This window comes from Pituophis catenifer, unplaced genomic scaffold (genome assembly GCF_029215685.1).
Source record: "Pituophis catenifer annectens isolate HBS135680 unplaced genomic scaffold, rPitCat1.0.hap2 SCAF_1, whole genome shotgun sequence".
Lineage (NCBI taxonomy): Eukaryota > Metazoa > Chordata > Lepidosauria > Squamata > Colubridae > Pituophis > Pituophis catenifer.
The window spans coordinates 247,365,889-247,376,600 of NW_027256881.1; the positions used below are offsets into that span (position 1 = coordinate 247,365,889).

At 37.0% G+C, this 10,712-nt stretch overlaps 1 long non-coding RNA gene across 1 annotated transcript; it reads left to right on the forward strand.

Moving 5' to 3' along the window:
- The first annotated feature begins 3,330 nt into the window (after positions 1 to 3,330).
- Positions 3,331 to 10,439, forward strand: LOC139327557 (uncharacterized). The gene is made up of 3 exons (XR_011601670.1): positions 3,331 to 3,417; positions 4,491 to 4,547; positions 10,253 to 10,439. It is a non-coding gene; the product is annotated as an uncharacterized lncRNA (long non-coding RNA).
- The last annotated feature ends 273 nt before the right edge of the window (positions 10,440 to 10,712 follow it).

The following is a 10,712-nucleotide window of genomic DNA, read 5'->3' on the forward strand; positions in this document are numbered from 1 at the left end:
TTTAAAACTTTTATCTTTATCCACTCTTCACTGAACAGTTGGTTCCTTTCTCCTTGCCATGTTTTCAGTTTTAATCAAGGACAGATTCTTGTGAAAATAGGGGGTTTGTTGTTTTATTAATTTCCAAGAACTGGTTTGATTTGGCTGCCCCCTGAGGACTGCCAGAGCGCAATTTAAATACAGAGGTGGGTGGCCTTTTTTTTTCTTTTTTGCTATTGGGTTTAACAATTTTAGTGCATATAAAGTAAAGCATTGTTCATTTTCTAATATAGAATAGATTATCCAATTAAATTAGGGGCTTTGCTCCTAAAGGTTCATTATTCCAGTAGTACAAATGTATGGGCTAATATACAAGAGATACCACAAACACACCTACAGCAGTTTCCAAATGCTGTTGCACGCACATTTTGTCATGAAGTTTTCAATAATATGCACTGGGTTTTGGAAAGATCACACCATTTATATGACAGAGGCACAAGTGACAATTAACTAATCAATTTTCTCAAGTTCTCATGATTACAAGAAAGCTGAGCCATTCTTCTCTAAGTCATACATAGAACATGTCATTAAAACATCAGAGGGCATCTCTATTCCTGAGACCAAGGAAATGATTGTCATTTTCAGCCATAGATCAATAAGAGTAACTGGTGTATCCCAGGTACCCTGGAGCAAAGGTAAGACAGATGCCTGAAATTCTGCTCAGTGAATGTTATGGCATTGTTACATTAGCCAGGAGATGACAATGCTATTGCAGAGTAGTAGTTTGGCTGCCTGTTTACCAGCTCTGTCAGGTACATGCTTGCATGCTTCCCACAGTGCGCCACAGGAAGGCGAGCTGGCTTCACACCAGAAAGAAAGCAACTCTTCTTGCAGTATCATCCAAAGGCCCCACTCCCTTTCCCAGAGCTGCCTCACAAATAGGCATTGCAGTCAGAAACCTGACTGCCTGCACAGAGCACCAACTTGTCTCCCCACTGAAGTAGTTCCTATTTGTCTACTCGCATAGAACATGCTTTCAAATTGCTAGGTGGGCAGAAGCTGAAATGAGTGGTGGGAACTCACCTCACCATGCTAGAACTTGACCTGCTGGAGGAGAGACTATCTCCAGCATCATTAAGTCACTGAGCCACCACTCTTCTAACCTCTTCTGCTAAGTCAAGTATACCTATGAGTGGTTCAAAGAAAGATGTTCTCCACCTTCCTTCCTTCCTTCCTTCCTTCCTTCCTTCCTTCCTTCCTTCCTTCCTTCCTTCCTTCCTTCCTTCCTTCCTTCCTTCCTTCCTTCCTTCCTTCCTTCCTTCCCCTCCAGTCTTTGGTTTATTTTCTTTCCACGGGAATATGTTTGTTTGTTTTTTTTTTTTAAAAAAACCTTCTGTTTGGTATATTTTGATTAGTAACATTAGAAACCCTCCATCTGACATCATTCCAGATCTCTTAGGGTCATTTCTGAAAGCACAGCTAACAGGAAGTTAGGTTAAGGAAGTTAATTTTAATGTTTTCAAATTTCTGTTATTATCAATGTATGAATTCTCAAAAATCAATATTGTTAACGTTCAATAAAAGTATCTTTTTTGTTTTTCTTTGCTTTTGCTTTCAAGAGTAACTGTGAAATAGTATAAATATCAAGAGCACATGTTTGGCACAGAAGCACTGAATTGGCTGGTTCTATTTTTCTCATCTAAAAAGTTTCATGTCCCATTTTATTTCTTTTGCTTAATGCAAAAGAAAGACCAGAACAGGAAGCACTTCATAATTTTATGAAGTAGGCAGCATCTCCAGGCGTTCCTAGTTTTTTCATGTGAGTCTTTGTGTTAATTTTTAAAATTACATTTGTTTTTATTGAGTATAAAAAGCAATGAGAAAGAAAAAAAAACCAACTCTCATAATTATAAAAAATGAAAAAAAAGCAAAACAGAAAAGTTTTAATCAGGATGCCCAGTATGGTGCTCAGGAGTTCCATTATGCCTTCAGACCCTCTTTTCTGTTTACAACTTCCTATCCTAGCTGACATTTTATTTGACAACATTCTTTTACTTTAAAAAAAATGGCAAGCAGAAATAGGATAAAGCAAAACATTAGCTTTAAAAAAGTATTTCTGGGCCCAAATGGACCTCCTGAACTTCTTTAGAAAAGAAATATAATGGCCAGTTGCACCCCAATTTGGAAATGTGTGTACATGCTCAGCAATTTAACAAGGGTAAGAATGGGGAGCAGGTACAGAGGTAGAAGGGGTGACACAGTAATTGACTATATCCCAATATGAAGGGGGAAACTGCCAGGCCATGTGTTCACAACATATCCTCGAGTCCAAAAATTATGGCCTCCCATTTCGTTTTGCTCAGAATTAACCATTTTCATCTTGGTTTACTTAACTAAGTAACCTTAATCCTTCATCCGTTCTCCCTTGAGACGGCTATTTGATACAGGGAATAGCAACAGCTTGCCAAGAACAAAAGGCTGACAAAGGACAGGTAAGATTGAGAGGGAGATTGGATCTGAACCTGACCTCAGTTTGGCTTGGAAATGCACTTTGAACAAGCCAGTTTAGGTTTCAAGGTTTATTTGTTTTATTGTTTGTTTTTGGTGAGGGTGGTAGGAGGACATGGAAAAGACCTTGTTAGAGATGCCAGGAAATCAGAACTTTGGTTCACCTAACCTGATAATGAGTGATTTGGCTTCCTCAATTACCCTCCCATCCTTGACGCATTCAGATACAACCAGGCCGGTTGAGAAATCTGGAAGGAAAGCGTCAGGTTGGGATAGGTTTGAGGCAGAAGGCCTTTCAAGCTTTCCGGGAGATGCCAAATAGATCAGTGGTGGGTTTCACTTACCTTTGCTACTGGTTTGCTCGCGAAGAAGCTTCTGCGCATGTGCGGATCATATTTGATGATGTCTGGGTGGATGGGCAGAACCTCCCACCGCCGCTACCGGTTTGCCCAAACCGGGGCGAACCAGTAGCAACCCACCACTGAAATAGATGCTCTATCACTGAAGTCTAGCCTCTGCTTAGTTTTATTATGCAACAAGGTACTTAATAAATCTTGCCTCAAACACTTATCTACAAATTTTGCAACAGCTGAAGTGCAAGTTTGAAATGTGATGGGGGACCCAGTATTAGCCTGGATGGCTGAACACTATGCATATGTTTAAGACATATGGTTAAACAGTGGTTAAACATCAAAGTCAACAAGGATGATTTTGGCAGAACAAGAAAAAAGTAACAGCATTTTTTTTAAAAAAACATAAACATTTGCCTATGTGGTAATAAGGGTTATATTTATGGCTGGGATTTCCTGATTGAGATTCTATTTGACATTCACTTGATGTGAAGCTGGAAACAGGGCAGCTAAGGCAGGAGTTCTCTTTCTAACAGGAAGGACCACCTTAACTGAATGGAAATGAAAACTTGCAAACAAGGTCAGATGGCTCCAATGAATCAAAGCAAACAATAAAAGTAAAATGAAAAGTTGGGTACATGGCCAATCTAAATAATAAAGGATAGGAGTCTAAATAATCTGATCTGGACTTCATGGTTAAACACCTTGTTTCAGAAAAATGAACAATCTTTTTTTGTTGCTGTTGTTTCTGTTCTCTTACTATTGAATTTTTTCTTTCTATTATGCTTTATAATGGATGCCTGTATAGGAATTTGTCTGTGTGTGCGCGCATAATTAATTGGAACTGGTTGTGCAGGCAATTGTGCACATTTCTTAAAAGGGGACAAAACATATGTTCCAATAAATTGTGAAATACAGAAACTGCTTAATCAATTAATTTACTCTTCCTTGAATCCCGCTCAAATCTATCACACCCCAATCCCACTAGAACAGAGGTGTCCAACCTTGGTAACTCCTCAGCCAGGCTGGCTGGAGATTTCTGGTAGTTGAAGTTCACAAGTCTTTAAAGTTGGCAAGATTGAACACCCCTGCACTAGAAGAAATGAATGTTGGTTACACTAATAACTTGTCATATTTAATTTTATTTAAAAGGAACAATTAGAACCATGGTGGCTCAGTGGTTAGAATGCAATATTGTAGGTTAATTCTGCCCACAGCCTGGAGTTTGATCCTGACCGGTTCAAGGTTGACTCAGCCTTCCATCCATCCAAGGTCAGTAAAATGAGGACCCAGATGCTTGGGGACAATATATTTGTAAATCACTCAGAGAATGTGTAAGGCACTATGGAGCAATTTATAAGTCTAGGTTCTATTCCTGTTGCTATGATTGACAAGTATCTATAAATGATATGTGAGTGATATGTAAGCAAACTTTCTGGGATAGAATTAGACAATTATGTAGTAACTAAGCATACTCTTTTTGTAGGAGAAATGTGATTAGTTTTTAGAATCAGATGGAATCTATACTACTAACATGTTTATTCCTGCTCATTAAATGATCAATTTGCTTTTATTGTAAATACTAACATCCTGTTAATGTTAATTATTAACACTAATACTTATTGTAAATGCTAACATTTTCTGCCTTTACAGAAAGGACTATCTGTAGGAGCATAAGTAAGAAATTCTGGAGGACTTTCGCTCCTTCAGGTATGTAAATGTGTGTGCACATTTTCCTGGAAAGATGGTTGTCCCCAATAATTTATGCTGGGAAGTGAACAGATTTTTTTTCCTCATTATTTTATATTAATTAGGCAGGATTGGGTTGCTTGAGCCTGAGGAAGAAGGAGCAAAAGATGATCAGACAGCATTTGAAAACATTTCTTCTGAAGGATATGCTTAGTGAGCTTCTGGAATCATTGGAAAGAAATACTTTACAGTATCCCAAACAAATATTGCCCTAATCCAGTTCTGAGAATTGCCTTTCCGGGTGTGTTCTGCTTTCGGAGGCTGGCAGATAGAACTGGCAGTCTGACCGAAGCTTTGGCATAATTTGTTGGAAGGAAAAAAGGCGCAAGTGGAGAGATGGGGCTATATCTTGATATTCACTGTTTTCTTAGAAGCCGGGCACATACAAAAGCTACTCCGGTGTTTAATGTTCTTTGAGAAGGGACTATCTGTAGCTATGGTAGGAAGCAGGGGTGGGTTCTACTTACCTTTACTACCAGTTCGCAATGGGAGCATGCATGCACATGCACAGAAGCTTCTGTGTATGCGCAGATCATCAATTATGACATACGGGTGGGTGGTTGGAGCTTCCCGCCGCTTTTACTACCGATTCGCATGAACCGGACAGAACCGGGAGCAACCCACCACTGGTAGGAAGGAAGAAAAAGAGTCAGAGGTTCAAATCCAAGTTATGTTTGTTTTGTTATGCTGGTTTATTTTTATTTGTATTTCTAACTTTCTAGTATGTTGTTTTAGTGAAAGAAGAAACCCAAACAAAACAACAACAACAAAAAACCCTGTATAAATAAATAATTACATAATGAAACACAACATGCTGTTCTCTGAAACAAAACTGTTCAAAATGCATTTGATTTATCTGGTTCAAGGATTTTTACTGTATTTCTCCTGGTAATATTACCATGAGAGTTGAAATTCTTAACATACCTACCTTGCTGAAAGAAGACTCAGATGTAAAGATCTATTCAAACTCACTCTGAAAGTTTTTAAAAACTTGAAATTACCAGCTAGTGGCACGCTACTGATTTCTCTTTCTTATAGCCAATGTGATTGTTCCCTTTCCTGCTCTTTAAGTTTATTTAGGGGGAAATGGATAATGATTTTATACATTTGCCACCTGTTTTCTCTAAACCATGTTTAGGAAGTTGCAGCTCAATTGTTCACCAAAATGGTCCTAACTATCTGTCTGGTGTCTATTAATCCAAAAGAGCCTCTAAAATGGATAAAGACATTGAAAGTCCCTTTCAATCTGCTTTCATTTATGTCAACAAATGCTATATGAGATATAATGATAGGTACAGTATCATCCTAAAAGAGAGAGTTTGGAAAACTATCTTCTGAACTTTCCAATACAATCAGTTCACTGTTTTTCCCAACAGTTCACCGAAATAGTAAATCAGCTCAGAGGAATGAGTTTCATTTTCAGCAATCTGTAGATTGGGGCCCTTATAAACCCATTTTATCATTTTATATTTTATGAGTAGCCGACAGTCTTGATGTTTTGCAATAGAGCCATTCTGAGCCTTTTTTTGCAACAACCATCACAGAGCAATTGTTGGGGAAACAGAGCCTGCATTTAGCTTCAATTCTGTATGGTGGAAGTAATATATAAATAATTCCCAGTATGTGAGTCTGCAAGAATCAATTTGTTTGAATAAACAGTATATTGATTTAGTCAACTTCTTTACAAAAAACAAATGGAAGGTTTGTTTTCCCATACAGTTTTCAAATTGAGAATATTTCCTATATGGATTTATTTTTCTATTCTGAAGGAATCTTTAATTTCCCTAATTTTGGTCATATTCACATGAGCACTGAGATGAAAAGTCCAGTTAATGAGCAGGCTGGCATCTTTCCCTTCACCACCACTCACATGCATTGCTCCACAACCTAACTTTGTGGTTTTCTGGATCTCAGATGGCCACTATACCAGAAATATACCAGAAGAGAGAATTTCTTATCTGTAACAAATCCTGCATGAAATTTGTAAAGCTTTATGATATAGTTCTAAGTTTGTTGATTGAGAAGTAAGCCTCGCCAAGTTCAGCAAGCTGAATTTGCTCCTTAGTGGTAAAAATGGGGAACTTGTAAGTGTCCATATGTTACTAAACTAAAGTTCTTGCTATTCCATGTTCTGGAAGCTGCTTCTGATAGCTGTATTCAGGAACTTCAGGAGAGTTACAACTTTCTTACTTGCTGCTTAATGGTTAAGACTGTTGTAACCCTAAAGACAGAGTGTCGTTTTAGCAGGTTAATAACACATATGCGGATGATGAAATTAATTATGAGAAATGGCACATAATATTAATATTGTGTTGGATTGGGAAATTATTGCACACTGTTCACAACAGGAGGGTAAATCTAGCCTGCATTTCCTCTTGACTGACCTTACCAGAAGCAGCTTGCAAAACCATTTTCCAGAATTCACTGGGTGGCAAAAGGCAGTTACTCTTTCCCATTGGAAAAGAAAGATACACAGCCACAGTTCCATCTGCATGTGAGGGCATGGAGTTGGTTTTCTGGAAGGGATTAGGATGCAAGGTTTTTGAGAAGTTGTGAACTACTAGTATTATGGTCATAGCAGCCAAAGCTATGAAGGCACCTCCAAAGCAAACAAGAGGCATGCCTCATTTGTGGTAGGACCCTCTGAACCTTTGCATTATTAAAGGGTTTTGGGTTTACGAACAGTTGGACAATTTTGTTGAAAAAGCAACTAGGAAGGTTGGGTTTTAATTCCCAACAGTTCTAATGGAATGTTTGCTATATGTGTTTCCTTGAGTGTCCTAATTATAATCCCTGTCTCTTCTAATTGGTTCCTGCATCATATTAATATGAGTTCCCATGGGAAGTGCATGATAGAGCCTCAGAGTATCCTAAAAATGGGTACTTGCAATCAAGCATTGTTAATAATTATCTCTAGGACTTGTCCTCTCCTAATATTTCATGGTGGGTAATCAGAAATGGATATAAAAACTGATAGGTAAAAGCAGAGTGGTATACTGTTGATATAATTGTTTTGCAACATACTTTCAGAATTCCCAGATTTTGGAACTCCAGAGAGTTGAAGATTTTCCTATGTGCCGTAAATGTCATCATATGAGAATCAATACCACTAAAGACAGTGTGATTCCCATATAGTATGTTTATGTGCAGGTAGAATCACCATGAGGATAGTTAGTATCCAATATGGTATATAAAGGTCTACCTGGAATAGATTGCCATGGTCTTGATTAAAACCTGGACTGGAAAAGGTACAGTTTGGGTTCTAGTTATACTAGAACTAATGACATAAATTTGAGTAATTTTGCATAAAGTGCACCGACTCAATTTTTCAGAGGTTTTCAACTGGGATTGTCCAAGTTCCATCTCAATTCAGCACTTTGTTTTTCACAGAAGCCTCTGAGGTGCTGCTATGCTTCCAATCTCCTTCACTGGATAGTCTTTGGTACTAATGATATCCAAGAAGAAGAAAAAACTTCTTTCTATTTTCATCATGCCATGTAGGATGTTATACTTCTCAATAATATCCTCCCTCAGTTGGCTGTTCTTTAACATGAATAATCCCGAATATTTTAGCTTTGTCTTGTAGGGAAGGCATTTGTTCATTCTGGTTGCCCTCTTCTGCTCTTTTCTCAGCTGATTATATCCCTTTTACAATTGTGGCAAGCAGCAATATATGCAATATTCCAAGTGTAAATGTATCTTAGGTTTGTATAAAGACATAATGATGTTAGCATTTTATTTTCAATCCTAAGGAACCTTATAAAGACAGAATCAGTAATTTTTCCATTTACATCATGCAATTTCCTATATGCTGCCTCTCAAAGTCTTGTGGAATTTCAGGAAGGACCTTCTCTTGAGCTCTCTTCATTTTGAGCATTCTTGCATGGGATTTCATGAACATTAAAGTTCTCATGTGAGAATGCTCAAATCTCATGAACTTTTGGTATTCCTTTTTCACTTTTTAATGTCAGGAAGTTAGGAAGTCTGTTGGACGTTATATTGCCAACCTTTGCTTTAAGGAATGTAAATGTTTCCTATACATTTGAAGCATTTGCGCTATCCAACTATCAAGATAACATTCCTTTTGCTTAAATCTCAGTTTGTTTGCTGTCCAGGGTGGAACCTTACAAAATATTAGATAAATGTATCCCTTTAATATGTCTGGAGTCTTTCATTGACATGACCAGCAATTATTTAGCACTAAGACTATGCCATTTATGGAAAGATGTGGTCCTTTTCACCTGTTTTACACCCTTGATGAATTCAGATTGCAAAGAAAGTTGTTTATCCTGGCTGAGAATCTTTCACTAGCATTTTATGGAGGAAGGAATATTTTATTAGGGAGTATGAACCATAGGAATCCTTATCTAAAATATTTCTAACCCTGACCTCAGTTCAGCAAGGGTTGCTATAAATGGTGGGTGCATGATTGTATTTTCACTTGTCAAATTTAGCTGTCAGATAAGATTGCCTTTCTCCCCCATCCCAATGACCCAGGGCACTAAATAAATCTAGTAAAGTGTGTGGCCATAATAAATTTGATAAAAGATAACACATGGGTAAGAATTAAGAATAACTGCAAGATGCATTTTGAAGCATCTTTAAAATCCAAACTGCCTGGTATGCATCTAACTCATCTGTAAAAAAAAAATGTGTATATGGCCACCCGTTTTCTATATTCATTAACAAGTTTCACTGCTGAATATGAATTATTATATATGAAATTATATAATAAATCACAGTCATTTAGTATGGTTTTTATAGCATCTCTGAATTGGATGCAGAACTCTTAGAAGCAATTTTTTCGCTTCTGGTGAAGAGCTGGCCAACTGATTCCTGAAGGGTTTTCCCCTGGGCTGTAACTTTTTCAACTACCAACAGAAGAAAACTAGCATTCCTTTAGTTTGTATAACTCTCCTGGGTTAGGGAAAGTCCTAGAATTATCCCTCAAGATCCTCCGATACAGCAAAGATTTGCAAGTAGCTTCAGGAGCTGTGCTTCAAAGCAGCCTGTGTGTCAAAAGCTGGGGAGCAGAGCTGCAATCAGTTCATTGTTGAAGAAACAGCCATTTTGGAATTTATTTTTTCAAATGGAAGTAAGTTGTATCTTTCATTTGTTAATCATTTTTAAGGACTATCAATCTTCATTAAGCTAAAAGAGGCTTTCTTTAGCCTGTTACTCCTTTTTGAAGATCTGCGCCATTTTGGGGATTTCTTCAGTGTTAACAGGAAGAAGGCAAGTCAAAATAAGGAAGCGTGGACTATCTTTTTTAAAAAACTTGTTTTTAGTGATTTGTAGCTTGGTCTGCTTTGCTGTGGGTGGCTAAAACATAATTCCTGATTTGGCCAGGAATTCTTAAGTGATTTACAAAAAAGCTACTCTTTGACTAAAGAGGGAGTTAAGAAGATAGAAGAGCAAATTATCAGATATGTATTTGAAAAATATTTAAATCAAATCCATCAGTTGATAGATCAGCTACAGTATGTTCCAAGCATGCTAAAAAATTTCTCAAACTATTTCAGAGTTGCAAATATGTGTAGAAATTTACCAAACCCCCAAGGCAATTTCACAAGTAGCTGACGATGTAGAGGAGTCAATTGCAATTTTGGAATATAAATGTGACACCAACTCTTATTATGATGGTTTAAATATAAACCTCCCAACAGAATTGAAAGAAGAGCTCCAAGAAAATCTGCAACTTTTAAAAGGACAAGTTTGGGACTTTTTCCTTATGGACATTAACAAGAAGAAATCCTTGAGAAAAAGAAAAGCTTATAACTACTTGACAAACATTCTAGAGAAGAAAAAGATGTTACTCCATGAAGACAAGCTGGAAGGAGTGACTTAAACTTAATGAGTCAATTGGAATTAGGATGGATTTTTATCAGTTTGATATTTGTAATTGAAAGAAAGTCTAAATCTAAAGTTTAAAAATGTATTTTTTCTTTATATATAATGCTTAAGTAATTCTTAAAGTTTGTAAAATATTATTGAAAGTGTAGAGAGTATCTGTATGAAGAGAAAGTTAAAAAAATGTATTACTTTAATGAAAAGTTTAGAGTTTTAAAAAGGATGTATACAAGAAAAAAAATTATTCTATGTGGGTAACTTGAAGGGAGTGATCTA